The sequence below is a fragment of the Cryptotermes secundus genome, unplaced genomic scaffold (assembly GCF_002891405.2).
Source record: "Cryptotermes secundus unplaced genomic scaffold, Csec_1.0 scaffold50, whole genome shotgun sequence".
Lineage (NCBI taxonomy): Eukaryota > Metazoa > Arthropoda > Insecta > Blattodea > Kalotermitidae > Cryptotermes > Cryptotermes secundus.
In genome coordinates, this window is record NW_019721758.1 from 793,920 (window position 1) to 812,529 (window position 18,610).

The window sequence follows — 18,610 nt, forward strand, 5'->3', positions numbered from 1 at the left end:
CTTTCCCTGGCGATAAGGCGACCAGAGCGTGAAGCTGACAACTCACCTCCATTTAGTTCCGAGGCCAAGAATTGTGGAGCTACGGCTTCACTCCCCCACACTCCTTCATGGAATAAGGTTCAATGAATGAAGTACAGGGACAAATTTACCTTTCATGAAGTTTTTAAAATGCGTTTAGATCGAATATGGAGTGGATCCAACTCGATTGACTCTGTCTTGAGTAAAGGGGAAGTGTGAATTGCAGGCAGGCCAGTTCCTTGCTTCTCGGCCCTCTCTAATTTTCTTTCTCCCCTTACTCTTCGGCACTCAGGATTTAGGTGGTGTTTTCCTCCAAAACGTTTCACTCTGGTCTCTTACTTGGGTTATTCTTCGACCCTAAAGATGGAAGCGATATATTTCTCCGAAACGTCAGTTGACTTTCAACAGACTACACGGCGTTATATTCTAGAAGATAGAATTCTTCATAACGACCGCTGTGTAAACCTCAAATTTTACATCCATAAATATATTCTAGATATCAACTTTCTGGGATATAACGCAGTGCGGTCCGTTGATATTTCGACGGTCTATATGGCCATGTATTCCAGAAGATAGAACTCTTCGAAATTACCTGCACGAGAACCTCAAATCCCACAAATTCATGCTAGACTACACGGCCTTTCATTCAAGAATACAGTATTTCACGCCCCAAAATTGTATTCCAGCGAAAACTCAAAATTTTTATTTTACTGATAATTTCTCTGCAACTACAAATGTTGTGTTCGTGGAAAGTACAAGCTGAGAAAACAACGTGTTATTAACGTTTGATTATATCCTCGTTTATACTGACTTGCGCCGAAATCTGCTCTTTAAGAATCACTCACGGTTCGCCTAGAATATATGCTCGCTCTACAGTAGTGTTGGAGAAGTTGCCGCATAGGTACGGCGAATACGCGTACGTTACACAAGCTGTCTACTGTTCTTTTGTCACGTTCTGTTCAACCAATCCCACGGAGCTCATACTCGCTCAGTTAATCAAGAATTCCCTTACATTCATGCAACAGGAAGATTCATTACTGTGTTCATAAGATCCAGCCAGCGGCTCTTGTACTGAGCGAAATTAACAGAGTCGGCACTCCCCCACCATAACACACTTTGAACTCCTAGGCATACTTTTTAACTCTTCAGAATCTAACTTTCCAAGTTGTCCTTTTTTCATAAATTGAATCCAATATTTGCCCAAGTTTCAACTTGAATGTAAGGCCGTTTGTAACAAGAGAATCATTACCCCTTGATAGACTGACAGTATACCACCTTTATTCTTTAAACCTCAACCATTCCAAAAATATTATTATTTCCAAATTGTCAGATTTTCGATTTTAGTTATGTGGAGTATTTTTATGTCCCAAGTGCATATTGATTTGTTGTTACTTTGCCAAGAATGTTGGGATTTCCTTAATATTTAATAGTCTCACTTTCTGATAAGTAACGTCGTGTAGTCCGTTGAAAATTAACAGAACTTACGGACGAACATATTGCCTTCATTTTCAGGTTCGAATTATAGGCTAAGAATAAAAGCAGTTGCATCATGCTGGTTTCTCGCTTGGCTTATTATTCGACCCTGATGAAACGTCGGTAGACTTATAACGGACGGTCTTGTATACCAGACAATAGAAATATTCATAACCACTCTATGAGAACCTAAACTCCTTTACGCATTTTTTCTTTTCTTTTTCCTTTTATTACCGTCTCTAAAAACATCTGTGGACATAGATCATAAGCAAAAACTCTTAACTGTGTTCGAAGAAGCGTTATGCAAATTGAAACGTCTTCCTTCGATATGCGGATAATTATGCAGGTATACATAGAATAATATTTTTATATTAACTGTATTACTTTTACGTCTATAAATAAGGCCGAAAAAATATTTTCTCTCTTCAAACGGAGGAAGAGATATGTCCTACGAGAAGAGAGTTAAATCGAATCGAATAAGGGACACGGTGTTAATGGTGAGACACTTCTACAAGTGAACTAGTAGTTACTGCACATTAGGTATGCCTTCAGTGAATCTATTCACAGCTCGCCGGGCATGCAGAGAGCAAACACACTCCATATCTGTCCTACATTGAGTAACAAAATCACTAATTGGATTGTGGCGTATGTGTACTACGACATACTATATGAAATATCCTCAGTAACATGCTTGTTTTTCATTATAGCTGACTCCGTGGAGCAGAATAGTTTATAAAAGACAAGGCAGAGTTGCGATGATGAAACAATTCTCGGCAACAGAAAGGTCATTATATCGTGAAATGTAAATCCATTGCTAGGCAACGTCCGCAACACACACGGCCAACGATACTGGAGCAGAGTTGTCTCTGTGTCCGTGCAGCTTGCGCATGTTCGATGGCGGCACATAAGAATACTGGAGCAGTGTTTTCTTTGTGTCCTCACAGCTTGTGTATACGTGGTGACGTCACACAACATAGGGTAGCAATCACGTGACATGTTTATTGTGACGCGTGTTCGCGCCGCGTCTGTACAAGAAAACCAATTGAAAGGAACAGTTCTGTCAAGACAATGGGAATTCAGTTCAGTTGTCGGTAGGAGATAGCTACGGGAAGTTAATAGTTGAAGCAGAATTAGAAGTCGGCCTGTGAAGAATTAACGTGTGAATTGAAGAGTTTACGTGTGCTGCAGTACAGTGGTATTGGGAATGAGTAATTTAATGAGCCTTTTATAGTTCCTGTGTTATATATCCGTTGCCAGGAAACGGATTGTGAATATCAGTGGAAACAGACTGTGAATATTATTGTGCAGTGATTTGGATTGTGTAAATCAGTAAAAAGTAAAAAAAAAAAGTAAAGCAATCACTGTACTAGGCCGTGAAGGCCCATAGGGTTGTGAGACGTTGAAGGTCCCATATTATCTAGACAATCGGCGGTAAGGTTGTCAGCCTTACGCGACGGCGGCGCTTTACTCCCCAAGAAAATTATTTAATTAAATCCTGGTACTCATTTCTGTTAGAGGCTGAGTCGACCCCAGGGTCATAGTGCGGCTGGAAGGATTAGGTCAATTGAAAAATGTCCAATGACCTCATTGGGACTTGAACCCGCGACCTTCCGGCTTGTAGCAGAACAGTGTTATATTTATTTGCAGTTATGGCCTGTGAGTTGTCCATAAATCCCATTACCAATCCGAACCCTGTCTATAATCACCAATACACGTGCCTATCATCATCACCTTGGATTATGCTTTGCTTGGTCCGTTCCGTCCTCTTGAAGAGTATGTTGCCCCTTGATCTTAACTGTGGGCGCCCTACAATTCGTCGTCTTGCTGGCTTGCATGTTAACATTTTCTTTGTACACATCATTCGTCTAATCTTCCATTCGTTGGTTGCGGTATTTCCACTGTGCTCGAGATTCGAGAATTACGTAATTGTTTAGAATAAAAATACAGAGTTCTTCCATAATTTAGGACTACTTTTTTGGTATTCCCTTATGTAGCCTGCTACAATCCTCATAAATGTAATTTCTGCAGTGTCAGGGCCCATCTGTGAGTATATCCACCACCACAGCTGTATAAAAATTGTATCTGTTTATCTTTTATTGTTATCTTATTCAGCGTCTTTGATGTGCTGCATATTTCATTAATCTATCCATATTTATATCAGGATTTCTATTTTGTTACTGCAACCGGAAGTACGTTGTCTTGTTCAAGAGAGCTTGCCGCCGATTCCCAAGGTTTCAGAATACTTTCTAACAATATCTTCTATTAACGTCCGTCTCATTATTATTCTACCTCTAAGATGAAATCTGAAAGTGATCTCTTCCCTTCAGGTTTCTTCATTAAAATCCTGCAATCACTTTTTATCTCCAATCCATATTATGACCATCGCCTGTTTCACGCACTTCGCTTTTACCGCCCTAATACTTGGCCAAGATCCCAAACCATGAAGCTCCTTATTATGCAGTTTTCAGCCTTCTGCTACTTCACCTTTGGGGCCCAATTTTTTTTTTCTCAGCACCCTGTTCCAAAATGTCCTCAATTAAATTAGTCCCTTAACGTGAAAGACTAAATTTTGCATCCATGTAATACGGCAGGTATATTTATAGTTCTGCAAGTTTTTATTTATATTATTTTACAAAGTAAACAGGAAGACAGAATATTTTAAATGTAAATGTAGCAGAAATTTATCCTCGAAATTAATCAGCTTTAATTTCTTCTTCAATTAAATTTAGAGCTTGACTCTTACATTGGTAAGATGTCGAAGGAATATTTAACTTTCTCTATTTTATAATTTTTGTCTTCTAAAATGCATATCAATCACTCATTTTATTAGTTTTATTGCTTCAGCGGGATCCAGAGGTCTAGGTTTAATGTGACGTAGTTGCTTGCGAAGGATCTTGGGTTTGCAACTAACCTGATAAGCGGCCTCCGTAGTCTAAGGGTAACGTTCCCACCTCGTGACTCAAGGTACGCAGGTTCAAACCCGGGGGAGGTCGTGGAATTTCAAGGGCGGAAAATTTCAGGGAACAAGTCCTCCGGGAGGGACTTTAAGCCGTGGGTCCCGTGTCGTGGCTTTACGGCACGTAAAAGAATCTCATGTCCCAAGGGGACCTCTGAGCCAAATTCAGGATATTTCCCGCCCAACAGTAGTCTCTAACGCCTCTGGTAGATGGGGGAAGCATCGAGATATCGCTGAGCCAATAGAGGCCGAACTCGCTGGTTGAGTCGGGACTGATTGCACGCACCAGTACCGGTAGGGTATAGAGACTGGTAGAATATCACAGGGGGACGCACAATGGACCAATATCTGGTCTAAGTGCATGGGGAAACTCACCCTCTCCAATAACAACAACAACTAACCTGATGCAATTCGGATCTTTTCCTTGCCTCTTATCTACTGCAAAATACAAAGAGATCAATTTGGATAAAATATTATTTATATTAGTAATAATGAAATCAATAAGTGATCAATGTTTTGAAGGAAAAATACGTGTTACAGTATTCTATACTTTAAATGTATGTTGCTTTTACAATAAATATCATGTGTCGTGTTATTTTTACCAATATTTTTGCTTAAAGCGAGGCACGACCACAACAGAAGGTAGTAGATCACTGGCAGTTTTGACACTAAAAAGTCGATCACAACCTGTTTGAAGTTGGACATGCCTGGTCTATAGGGTTCTAAATATCAAGGGATTTTTTGAACAGCTGTATAGCTATAAAACATCCAAATATTCAGTTATCAGGTCTCTGTTAATTGTAATATGAGTTACTTATTTATGGCATATATAATAGTTTAAAAGGAATATCTTTTTCAGACTAAAATACGAAACAGAATTCTGTATTTTAAAGAAATCATCTCGCTTCTTTTGGTTAACGCTCTCTGTCACTAAGCAATTTTCCGCTTTGAGCCAATAATTAAATGAGCTTTTTTCTGTCCCTTACTGTCAATATGAATGATATGCTGTCATTAATATCTGGAATCTGATTACATTTAACTGCACAAATTGCCGTTGACGTGGCTCTAGCCACCGCCAATAAAACACTTACTGCTTCAGTCAGTTAACAGTTTCAACGTACATCATAGATTTCAGCAGATTTTGTGTAGATGGAAGAACTAGTTCTGTCAGCTATTGCATGTCCATGGGTAAAATGACGTTAGGTTCACTGACACACACAGCTAGCCATTTGTACCTGACGCTGCTTCTTCTGGGGTTGATACAGCTGTTGAAGTTTTACGGTGTTTAAATTACAAAGTTACTGATTAAATTGTGAGAGAACCGATCCAAACCAGAGGTTAGATATCACAATATGAGATCTATAATCTTATTAATTTTATTCTTAATATTGAAAATCTTCCTCTCCAAGTATAATTAAGATGATGAAGTCAAGGAGGATGAGATGGGCAGGGTATGTAGCACGAATGCAGGAGAAGATAGATGCATATAGGATATTGGTGGGAAAGCAAGAAGGAAAGAGACCATTGGGAAGACAGATGTTGGTGGGTGGACAATATTAAAATGGTTCTTCGAGAAATAGAGTGGGATGGTATGGATTGGCTTTAACTGGATCAGGATAGGGAGCAGTTTAGGGCTCTTGTGAATATGGTAATGAACCTTCAGGTTCCATAAAATTCTGGGATATTTTTAGTAGTTGCACAATTGGCGGCTTCTCAGGAACGGCTGAGCTCCATGAGTGAGTGATATAAGAATTGCCACAACCGTGGAAGGTGAACCCTATATGAGAAAGTATGTGCACTGTCTTGGCACCGAAGGCCGGAAAAAGCCAGCGGCAAATTACTGCTCTGCTCAGAATAGTCACAGAAAGATCAACTCTTCTTCTTGTCGAGCAGGAGGCCCTATTTCAAAACACAAAATTGTATTGGAAGGAATGAAAATAAGATCACGTATCCCGAAGGGGCCAAAAACCAGGAATGACTGTCCTGGCCATGGCCAGTAGCAAATTACTGCTCTGCTCTTTGCACCGACTTTAATTTGAGAAGGAAAATGCAATCTGGTTTTCGTGAGTGCAAACAGGTGCAGCAGTTCCCCTAAGCGCAACATCTCGTTAGACCAAACCCAAGTGTTCTTTAGAGATGTATTCTCCGACGATATGCCTGAAGGCTTTGTCGAAGAAAAACTCTGAAAATGAATGCAGTCCAAATGAACACAGCGTAGTCAACAAGACAAGATGTTGAAATATTTTTACAAGCTCCTTTCTATAGGGTGCGACATAAATTATAGTACATCCTTTAATACTGGGGAATTACTTCATTTCACAGGGGTAAGCGGAAGCGTAGTTGGTTGAGGAACTTTACTACAAGCCGGAAGGTCGCGGGTTCTAGTCACGATGAGGTGGGCTTTTTTTTTCAATTTACCTAATCCTTCCAGCCGCACTATGGCCCTTTGGTCGACTCAACCTCTAACAGAAATTAGTACCAGGAATGTTCCTGGGAGGGGGAGGGTAAAGGGAGGCCGACGCGTAAGGCTGACAACCTTACCGCCATCTGTGAGCCGATTGTCTAGATAATGTGGGAGCCTCAACCTCTCAAATCCCTATGGTCCTCCACGGCCTGTTACAGGGATAGACTTCATTTCACAACAGAACTTTCTTTTAATGAAGAGGCTCCAAAGCTACCAAACACAGAGAGCTTGACGTTATATTTTGTTAACCAAGCTCGGTATAACAAACACTTAGAAGTGTCATTCTATTGTGTAAAACAGTAGTAACATGTACTGCATATCTAACCAAGGAGCAGCTGTGTTTTGCAATTGACATTACTCGTATTTCGTTACAGCGTACTCTATAAGTCCCTCCCATCAGTCTGTGTGTCTGTTTGTGAATCCCCTTTCGGTCGTTAGGCAACATATCGATAAAAAAGTTGTTGCGCCAATGAATACACATGCAACAACAGAATAATTGTTAGATGCGTCGTCTTCTATGCTATCCGCGTAGTATGAAAAGAAAGTGGGCGGTTACTTCTTCCCATGACTTCTCGTAAAGCCTATGACTCGAAGGTTCGTTGTCGTGCTTACAAAAGCTTGCCGTTGAATTCTACCCTGAGCCAGTTCCATGCTGTCCGCACGCATCGCCTTCTGCCTGCAGATTACGTTGCGATGCTGTCCTCGAAGTATCCTGTTTCTTATAAGCTGTTAATTCTTCTGAGATTTCCCGACCACAATTTTGAATGAATTTGTCATTTTCCTCGTACATGATACATGTCGTACTAATCTGACGGTTGGATTGTTATCTTTCATTAGACAGTTTCTAAACAAGAATATTTGCAGAAAGTGAGAAAAGTTTGCAAATTCTGAACATGTTACACTTTCCAAAGGTACAAGTAATTTTAAAGTTTGGGGTTCTGTATTATGATTACTGTCTCCTGGGACGTGGTCCGGAGTGTTGTAACAGGAAGTATACTTCAACAAAGATACTCTGGAGAACGCGTTTCTCCGAAACTTATGTACACGTCTAGCAACCTACACGGCCCAATGTCACAAAATACCGCAGTGCAAATAATAATATAAAGTAAAGGTGGCTTTGGTCCGATCTGTAATTTATCAGCCTATATATACATTATCTTCATTTTGCACTACAGCCCAAATTTTGGCCTTAGCCTACCTCCATGAAACTCTCCGTTTCACTTTGGTTTACTTGATCTTAGACATTCGGTAGGACTCCTTTGGCGGGTGATCAGCTCATCGCAAGGTCTCTCTGTACGAAAACACAGAAAAACGCACACACATGCACACAAACAAACAAACAAACAAACAAACAAACAAGCACTAAACATCCATGCCCGAAGTGGGATTGGCGCCCAATCACCCGTCTCTAGTTCATGCAAAATATATGAGTTAAATAATTTGCCCTAATTACACCGTCATGCGACATGGCGGATGCATGAGCAACTTGGTCGCTACAGTAGTAGGCGTTAATGTATTGGTACTGTATCTTCCAAACATAGCAAAGTGGATAGATTCGATTCTACGGCTCGTCTTACAGGGTTTTAGGGGCTTCGAATTCCTTTATACGATTGTAGAGAACAGAATGAAATGCTGTAGAACCACTGTGAGTATTATTGGCAGTGTTTGAGGGGTATTTTGTAACATTATGAGGTACCAACTTATCTGGAGATACTGAAGGAACCCACGGAAATTCAGTTAATTATAGTCAGCTCCCGATAGAATCATGAACTAGGAACCCCTAGTTATCGCTGCGTCACCCGAGAGCTTGAGAATCTTTTGCATGTGCTTTATAAAGACACTGTGAAAATGGTGGACATAACTGACGGTATGGCGTCCAGGTCATCTTCATGTAATTCCGTCCATTAATTCATAAGTTATCAGCCGCGACGTATACAAAGACATGACGTCCGCTCTAACAAGGCAAGTGAGCCCACAAAAATGTTAAAACTGTTAAATCTTCAAGAGATTAGACAGAGAATGAACGCACGCAGCACAGAGACTTGTTCTGGCACTGTTACGTATTCTGAGAAGGTAGTTTAGACACTATGACGTCATTGATAGCTTCCCCGCCGGTTACAGGGAAGTTTGAGCTTCGTATTACAACAAAAGCTGAGTCATCATTTGAAGAAGAGTCGGGTAGACATAAATGCTGTTTCTTGTGACACTAAGTTTCTGTTCCAGCCCATGTCTTGGATACTTCTAAAGATCAGCCCAGAGAATTGAGGGGAAACTTCTTCAAATATCTGCATGGTTGAAGAATTCTATCTTCTGTGATAAAAAGCCATGTAGTCCGGTGAAAGAATAAACCAAGAAAGAGATCAGCGTGAGGAAAGTACAGCTGCTTAACACTGATTGCCTCTTACACTCATTCTTCGACCCTGAATATCGATGTGACATGTACCTCCGTAGCTTCATTTAACTTTCAACGGAATACATCCGGAAACGGAATATAACCCAATATACCACGAATTACACACTATCTACACAGAACAACATAACAACACCCCACCACCTACCCCCACAACATCATAACTCAATCAAAACGAAGACAGCACACACACAAATACCCAGCAGGCCCAGCAGTATAACACATGCAGTCACAGGAGCAAGACACAACAAAAGCACAGTGAGTATTAAACATTATAATACCACAAGTAACAAATAAAATTCAGAACGCAGTATTAATGAATAACAATTTCACGTTACAAATACACACACGAAAGTAGGAAGAATACTCCGATAGAAGAAGATAGGTGTGACTCGTGTATTGAGATACGACATAAGGATGACAAATCCTGAACAGTTTTAATATTTTTAATATTTAATATTCATCAATATATATGACGAATATATATTTTAATATAAAGACAACAGGGCATGCAATGAACTAGTCTGACGTACATCGAAAAGCACCTGAAGATGGCACTTTTGTGCTGAAACATGTAGTGCAAGAGAGAAGAGTAAGGTGAATAAATGTATGCACTGTAAGACGGTTAGAATAAATCATGGAATACACGTCGGTATATCTCAGAAGAGAGAACGCTTCATAACTACAAAAGCGAGAAGCTCAGAACTTACATCTGCATAGTTCTCAACCCGTATATTATCCATGAATCTCATGTCAAGGGAATCCAGTTTTAAGTCATGAAATCTCGTAGAAGAAAATTAAATAATAAATAAAAACAAATTCTTCATATTTATATTTTCGAGTTCAACAGCCATTGCTCTATTTCAGTATCGCAAAATAATTTTCAGACGGGTGTATAATATTTCTTCTAAACACAATGGTGGAATTGTTTTTTGTTTTAACTTCTTGGTACTTACTATGTCCTCAGAATCAATTACGCAAAAAATAAATTATGTGGATATCAAGGAATATTTTGTTGCACCGTGAAGAGAATGTGTCAACGGAAGTCGCCAAATTGCAAGATCAGTTTTCATAACCAGTTCACCATTCCTTCTGTAGGGCCCTGACTTTTGGTACAGTTACTGCACTTACATAACGCGGAGGATGTTATTAGGGACTGTGTTAACTGAGGTGTTTTTATTTAATATCACACCTGAAAAATATTAAATGAAACTTAAGAGCTTGAGCTCCATTTGCTATAAACGTAGAAATTTATATTCTATTTCAAACTTAATAGATCAACAATATGATTTAGCTCATCGTTGCTAAAAATGAAAGAAAATGTCACTTTTACGTTTTGGAATACCTTTCTATTCGTTGTTTTATATGTATTATCACTTACAGACCTAATCCTTTAGATTGCATTAGCTTAAAGCTGCCTCTGAGAAGGATCAAAAGATTTATGTTATTTTGAAAATGAATTTTAGATTTATTAATCATGATACTCGTATTTATCTCGTTCTTCTCATTATTGAATACGCATTCAAATTAAAATCACCGAATTCTCCTTAATCATTAGTATGGTCTGTTCTACTGCTTTAATTGAAATACGTTTATGTTCATTATGTTCTAATAGTAATTTTCATAGAAGACGCTAATATTTACATTTTCCTCGTTTTAATCTACGTACCACATGCATTTCCAAGAAATTTGATTTCTTTTTTAAATGAAATTAAAGGTGTATTAATTCTGATGTTCGTCGGCTTCGGTTTGTTTACAAAAACGTGGGGTAGCCTACAACTGCTTCCAGGTCCTCGAAGTGTTCAATTCCCACCAATCGACTATATTATCAATTTGTTTTTCATATAACCCAAACTTCCATGATTCTATTGATAGGATAATTGAGACTACATATGTTAATATGATTTTAATTTGGCAAAGGATTAGGATGGTAGCAATCCTGGCCTATTTGAGGAAAGTATGAAATACATTTCTTTGAATTTAAGACACAAATATATTAATAGGAAACGACTAACTCTTAGGTCATTTAATGATCCTGCCACAGTTGAGAATGTCAACCCTTTGGCAATCAGTTTTTTCGCTATGATATCACTCAATAAGCTCATTTTCTAAACTACGGGAAGTGTTCGCGGATGAAGCTATCTTCAGTTCCATGCTGGTATAGTCAAATACGTATATGGTAACGTATATGACCATTGCCAGACAATGGTTCGGTAAAAACATTCCCGAGGTTTCTTTTTATTGCTAGTGGGGTGGGACTAAGTCCTTTGTACTGCGGCCACTTCTGGCCTATTGTACCAGCCCCAGATGATAGGTGAGGGTGATTGTGGAGCAATTGGTGGAATGAAGATTGGCAGGGGAAACCGAAGTACTCGGAGAAAACCTGCCCCAGCTTCACTTTGTCCACCACAAATCCCACTTGGCCAGACATGGGATCGAACCCGGGCCGCCGTGATGGGAAGCCACCGACTAACCGCTTGAGCTATGGCGCGGCCCTTCCTGAGGCTACGCAGTCAACAGCGGAAGGACCTCCGTTGCCGGGTAGCAAGTGGCTAGTCACATTTCGTAGCAACGGATGAACTGATAATAACTGAGGAACTGTTTGAGATTGTGACCTACAGTCGCTTAACCTCGAAGTCATAAGAAGGGAACATGTAATTGGCTTGAGAGTTGATTCGTAAGGCAGCTGTCATTCGAGTTCCGTTCAATTCATTCCAGGAGAGTTAATGCGATTTCAATGAGTCAGTCGTAAGAGAACTCAGAAGTTGAGTGTGGGGGTTAACCAGCGGTCAACGGAAGCTGAAGAAGTGACCGATTCGTAAATCAGAACTGAGTCAGTCACGCTGAAGAGAGACACACACATAGTTCAGTAAGGAACAGAGTGAGTCTTAGGAAGCCATGGATTGTGAGATTGGTTGTAATTGTAATAGAAGTGATAATAAACTCAATCATCATTATTGTTAGTCACGGAACCACGGACACGTGAAAAAATATTTGGAACTCAACAAATTTTCAAGGATGATCAAATTCACGTTAAACTTTCTCATGGTCAGACACGGTATCACATATCAGAAGGCCGTAATCTTGATTTAAGTTCTGTCCGACAGAACAAAAATCGTTCTTATTCATCAATGCCAAGAAACATGAAGATCGGCTTCAGGACCACAGCAACTGGAAGCGGTACCGCTTCTTGACAACGAGTGGACAGTGAGAAGGCTCAAAGAGACCCCAGCCGTTTGAATTATGCTAGTGTAAGTGTAAGTGTTGCGATGAGCTGAGTCCTACCGTGTGTAAAATTATCATGAAACTGATAAATCAGCCCTATGCTCCAAAATGGGAGCGAGAGGAGAGAGAAAAAAGTGTAAGTGCACGTTAGTGAAAATACTGAGATGCAGACTCAAGCCGGCTGAATTAGTGCGACAACAATGTGCTCAAGACACCAGATGCTCGGACACACCGGTGGGCGTAGTCTTAGTTGTTTGGTTAAAGTTGTATTAGTTTAAGTGAGAATAGAAATGCTCGTTAGTGTTGGACTAGTTGCATTGTTAGAATACAAAAAAAAAAAAATAATTCGAGAGGCCCTACTAGGCAGCAGCGCTCCACACCCTCAGTAGCAATGAACACGTTTATGTTCTCTAGAAGTAAATAAGACGATATACACAGGGCTGAACTGGTTCAACGTAAGTTCCAGTTATGGGAGTTTGTGAGTACGGCCAGGAAATTACCATTTCAATAAAAGATGGGGAATTCATAATTTTATTTTTGAACTCTCGGATTTACAACCGTGGCTCGACAACAGCAGCTTCTTTGGAAGAGAAAATTACAAGTAAAAGTAACAGATATTAGCGTAGTTACTTCTTCTAGTTTCACGAGTATATTCAATTGCTTTGCTTTGAATACATTTTCTAAATTGAATTGTTTAATTAGTAATAAAGAGTCCTGCTTTATTTAATCTTCCTGCCGTGTACCATTACGCTCATGTACCACATGTACAGGTACCTATAGCTACGTGCTTCACAATTAACATTGCATGGCTCACAACCAGGGCTGTAAAAACTCACTCGTGTGCTCTTTCGTGACAAGTAAACATCACATTGCAATTTATTCGTTAGTAACCTCTTCCGCTCTTTTATTTATTTATTTATTTATTTACATCTGCAGACCTAGAACAGAAATTTGTATTTGACGTGGGTATGGCGGGCCTCTGTTAACAAGTCACTAGCGTGTTATAACATCGGAATTTATGGAAAGAATTAGAGTAAAATACGGCAGAGCCGACGTCTCTGAATTAGACAGGAGACGTAATGGATGACCAGAAAATTTGTGTTAAATTCCTGGTGGGCACAGAGAGTTTTCTCTTCAGCCCCCTATCAAGACCGTCTCTGGCGCACGCGCAGACCTTCATGGGTACTGATTACCCTTTTCAGGACGTGAAGTGGCCAGAGTGTGAAGATGACTACTGAACTGGATATAGGGCCCAGGTTAGAAATCTGCGGAGCTATACCTCCACTGATCCTACATATTCACTACAAGGTACTTAATTACGCACAAGAACTACACTAACTTTACAATTACAATGACATGTGCAGGTGAGATTTCTCCCGAGAGCACGTGTCTGGCAAACAAAATATTATTCTCACTCGTAAACTGAGCCGACGCTTGAGGCCACGCCATAGCTCAAGCGGTTAGTCGCTGACTTCCCACCGCGGCGGCCCGGGTTCAAACCCGGAACTGGTCAAGTGGGATTTGTGGTGGACAAAGTGACGCTGGGGCAGGTTTTCTCCGAGTACTTCGGTTTCCCTTACCAATCTTCATTCCGCCAAATTATCCATCATCATAATCACCCGGGGCACGCTGCAATAGGCCAATCAATGGCAGCCGTGCCTAGTGGACCCAACTGGACTCCACCCCCAACTATGTGAAAAACAAATACTGAGCCGACGCTTCTGGACACCGACTCATAGCGTCTTTAATATGCAGCGTTCTGAAAATTTTCAACACGTTATAGTTACTGTAATTCTCTGCTGCAGTCATTTGCGTCTTTCCACTCCATGAATTTCAGCACTGAAATGAGTAGACAATGGAACGAGCCTTTGTTTAATTAACGTATAACTTAATTATGCAAGTACAATGACCGCCATTACACACGTATATTATTTATAACTGAATATTCCCCCCAAAGTAAAAAAGGTTTATTCTTTATAAAGAGCGTGAAACAACCGATTAAAACATGATGTTTGTTTTGCTGTTCAGTAGTCCGGCAGGTCTCTGCAATAATCTCTGACTGCAAGAGGAACGCTCAAAATCATGTTCAGTGATGCGCGTCATTTTAACAAAGAAATTTCGAGAGTCAGTGATAGACTGATAGACTGAAGTCAGTGATAGTTCGTCCATCCTTCTGAACCACAGAAACGATGTGGATAATGGTCAGTAATATAGACATGTCTTATATTTTGGAGGGCATTATTATTTATTTTTATTTTATTATTTCTAAGAAGGTTCTACAAATGGACCTAACTCTTTGAGTCTACACACACATTGGGTTTATTCCTTATACATTTCTGCAGGAGAGCCGGGATAGCGCAGTGGGTATAGCGACTAGCTATGGGCTGGACGACTGAGGGGTCGCAGTTCGAGACCCGGTAAGATCTATTTTCCACGTCGTTCAGACCGGCTCTGGGGATTACCCAACCTCCTATCAAATGAGTAATGGGGGTTCTTTCCCCGGGGGTAATTCAGCCGGGTCGCGAAGCTGACCACTCACTTCCAGCTAGTGCCGAGGTCAAAGAAATGTGGATCTATAAATCCATTCCCCATGCACCTTCACGAAGTGGTACTTAATTAGTTGAGCACAGGGACAACTATACCTTTACCTTATCTTAGAGTTCTGTAGAAACACTTCAAGGAAATTCGCATTCATGTAGCCGAATGACAGTGAAATAAAAGTTGTTATTCTTCAACTTGACCCCTTTGCTTTATTCCTTCCTCAAATTCCTTGAACTTTTCCTTTTCCTCCATACGTGTTAATAAAGGAAGGAAGAAAATAATACGCCGGTCACTGTAGCCGAGCGGTCTAACGTGTGTACTGTCTTCGCTCGCTTGGAATCGCTTGGGTTCGAATCCCACTCAGGGCATGGATGTTTAGTTTGTGTGTGTGCGTTTTTCTGTGTTTGTGTACAGGTAGAAGCATTTCGACGAGCTGATCACCCTCCTTAGGAGCCCTACCGAATTATAAGATCTAGAAAAACCGAAGTGAACGGAGAAGTTCATGGAGGTAGGCCTAGGCCCAATGGGGCTGTGGTGCCAAGGGGGGGGGGAAAGAGCATATAAGAAATTTGTAGAAAGTTATCGCAATTCAAATATCACACTGTTTAGAGAGACGTAATTTGTATTTGAACCTCGTCAAATATGCGCTATGTTGAAATGCAATTAAAATAATTGTTAGAGGGAAGGCAGTGAGAATCTCCATTTCATTAAACGTACAAGTTCCTGTGTACGATAGATCATTGTTTAAAAAATAATTTAATAAATTCACTTTTGACTTCAAAGACGTAAGTGTTGCATGTGGCCGATATCAGCAGATTGTTAAATATGTCGAGCTACTTTTATTGTAGACTCTAGCGTACATTCAGTATATTTGGAGATGAAATATGCTGACGGGCGTAAAAGTATAAAACCTCGGATAAGTCTAAATTGTCGGATTTAGAGACTGTACTATTGGCGGTGCAGTATCAGACAGGATTTTACGCTATGGTCCCTCTTCTTCCTGTATTCATTACGAGAATATATTTTGGGAAGTTAATGCAGTTGAACGTCGCATATTTCGACATATGTGGAAAACAGCGTACATTTTGAAAAAACGGGGATTAAAAGACTGTAATCCAGTATTTCCTAGTGTGGTATACAAAATTCCCAACAGTGTTCTTTGCAATTTATTAAGTTTACTTGGCCAAGTTAATGTACAGAACTTAAGCACAACACAAAATTTATTAGATAAAACGAGTAAAATTCTTAATGCAAGAAAGTAATAGTGAAAAATATCAAATAAAGGAACACGAATGAATCAATTTATGAGATATATGAAATAGTCCACTTATGGCATTACGTAAGTTACACTTCGAAATCGATCAATGTGGTCAAAAATCAACATAATTAACAAAATTACGGACAGCCTTTTCAGTATGGAAACTTACCCAAATTTGTTATCGGTTTATGATATATATGAACTAGATTATTTGTGGTTTTATGTAATGAATGAATGTATAACGGGTGGGCCTTCTTGGCCCTTGCACCTCGACCTACAGTGGTCTATTCATTCTATTCATTCGAAGCGCAGGATTTTGTACGTGGGGGCGTCGAAATGGTCACTATGTTCCATAAAGTATTGACCCGAGTGACGTAATCTTAAATAAGCTAAGGCCCTACATTCACACAGGATATGTGTGAGTTTCAGTTTCTTCTTGACACCTCTCACAAGTGGGACTATCACTTAGTCCCAGTTTGAAGAGATGTCCTTTAAGGTGACAGTGTCCTGTAAGTAGTCCCACGACCCATGGGTTTATGTAAAGTAGGCTTTTTAATGGATAAATATGACCCAAAATAAAAATATCCCATTTAATTTGTTTTTTAACTCGCATAGTGGGGGGGGGGCATTGTCTCCGTTCTTTAGTGCTACTAGCTCCGCTAGAGAAATTCAACTCTTCTCAGGGCGTTTTGACTGGCCACGATTTGGGTGATTAGTGCGGCGTTAGGCGTAGGAAAGTCGCACTCAACACCAGTTAACTGTTTAAAGTCTTTATTCGAACTGCACTATTCAAATGATAAGCGCACCGTAGGACCCACTAACTGATGTGTGGATTTAGAATCCTTTACCGGTTATTAAGACACACAAGTCATTAGGCACCACAGAGTGTATATACGGGGACCAGAACACGTGTACCTCCTGTGAATGTAAATTTCAGAATTCTCCGCCAAGCACGTTCTGAAAGGTAAATATTTACCTTGGTGACCCAAAATTCGGGCAAAAGACGTCCAACTTCATATTTTGATTGGCTGGACCAGGCAGGCTGGGAGGTTGCTTAATCTTTCTACTCCAATTAGAAGAAGAAATACCCACGCGTGCAGAGTTTAGGGGTGAACTTTGTCACCTGCTGCTTGGCTGTTAAACTGGAAATTGGGGTAGCATAAAACGACACTGCTCAAATTATGACTTCCCCTGTCAAACTTTAGAATTTCTAAAGAACCCGGTCTCTTGTTAAAACATCAACTGACCATCCCATAAATTGGTCACTTACACCAGGAAATTTCTTGGAATGTTCTTGGGGGGGGGGTAAAGGGCGACCGGCGCGTAGGGCTGACAATCTTACCGCCATCTGTGAGCCGATTGTCTAGAAAATGTGGGTACCTCAGCATCTCACAACCCTATGGGCCTCCACTGCCTCTTACAGTGATACCTTTACTTTTCATAGGGGGGGGGGGGGGATTCCAGCTGGATCCACTCGGCAAGTCGGCCTCCGATTGCCCTATTTTGCCTACCCCGGGTGATAATGATGATGGAGAACTTGGTGGAATTAAGATTGGCAGGAAAAACCGAAGTACTCGGAGAAAACGTGCCCCAGCGCTAATTTGTTCACCACAAATCCCACTTTCATTTCATTTAAGCCCTGATACTACGCGACAGAGGAACAAATATAGTATGATTTTTACTTCATAAGGAACATGTACAAAATGAACCGTTACTGAAATGTCAATGGAGACACGTCACAATTAAAATGGCCGCTTGTAATTCTATTTGTGCCCTAGAGAGATTTATAATCACATTTGTAGCTCGTTTTGTACAAACAATTCTGCGAATTACTAGTCAAAACTGTGTACAAAGCGTGAATGCGATTGCAAATTAAACTATTCAAATTAATTCTAGCAAATATAAACGCCTGAAACACTGATCCTTTCGGAGAGCAGTCTTCTGGGCTGTGACACGTGTAGTCTTGTAGGAGGATGGCGAGTGTTCGGGAAACATGCTGCCTCTAACTTTAGTGTTCAGTCATGAAACATCTGATTGATCAGTGCCATGAAGATCTCAGCATATTGATCTCTTGATTGTCAGTTCTGAGCCCAACTTGAATTCGCTTCCTAAGGGGCAATAAACTGACAGGGTGTCTTAACTTTCGTTCCAGGGGTAACCGCTTCGAAACTCAGCTGGGTACAGAATCTTTTGTCAGGGCTTTCTTTATCTTTCCCTCACTACTGCAATAATAGTGGAATTGTACTTTAAATTAGGCCACAGCCT

General features: G+C 40.3%; 1 long non-coding RNA gene across 1 annotated transcript in view; it reads left to right on the top strand.

Annotated features, from left to right (window-relative positions):
* Window positions 1–9,329, top strand: part of LOC111875593 — a 243,096-nt gene extending 233,767 nt beyond the window's left edge. Inside the window, exon 4 of the long non-coding RNA XR_002844752.2 lies at window positions 9,135–9,329. This is a non-coding gene — a long non-coding RNA (uncharacterized LOC111875593). The remainder of the gene's footprint in view (window positions 1–9,134) is intronic.
* The last annotated feature ends 9,281 nt before the right edge of the window (window positions 9,330–18,610 follow it).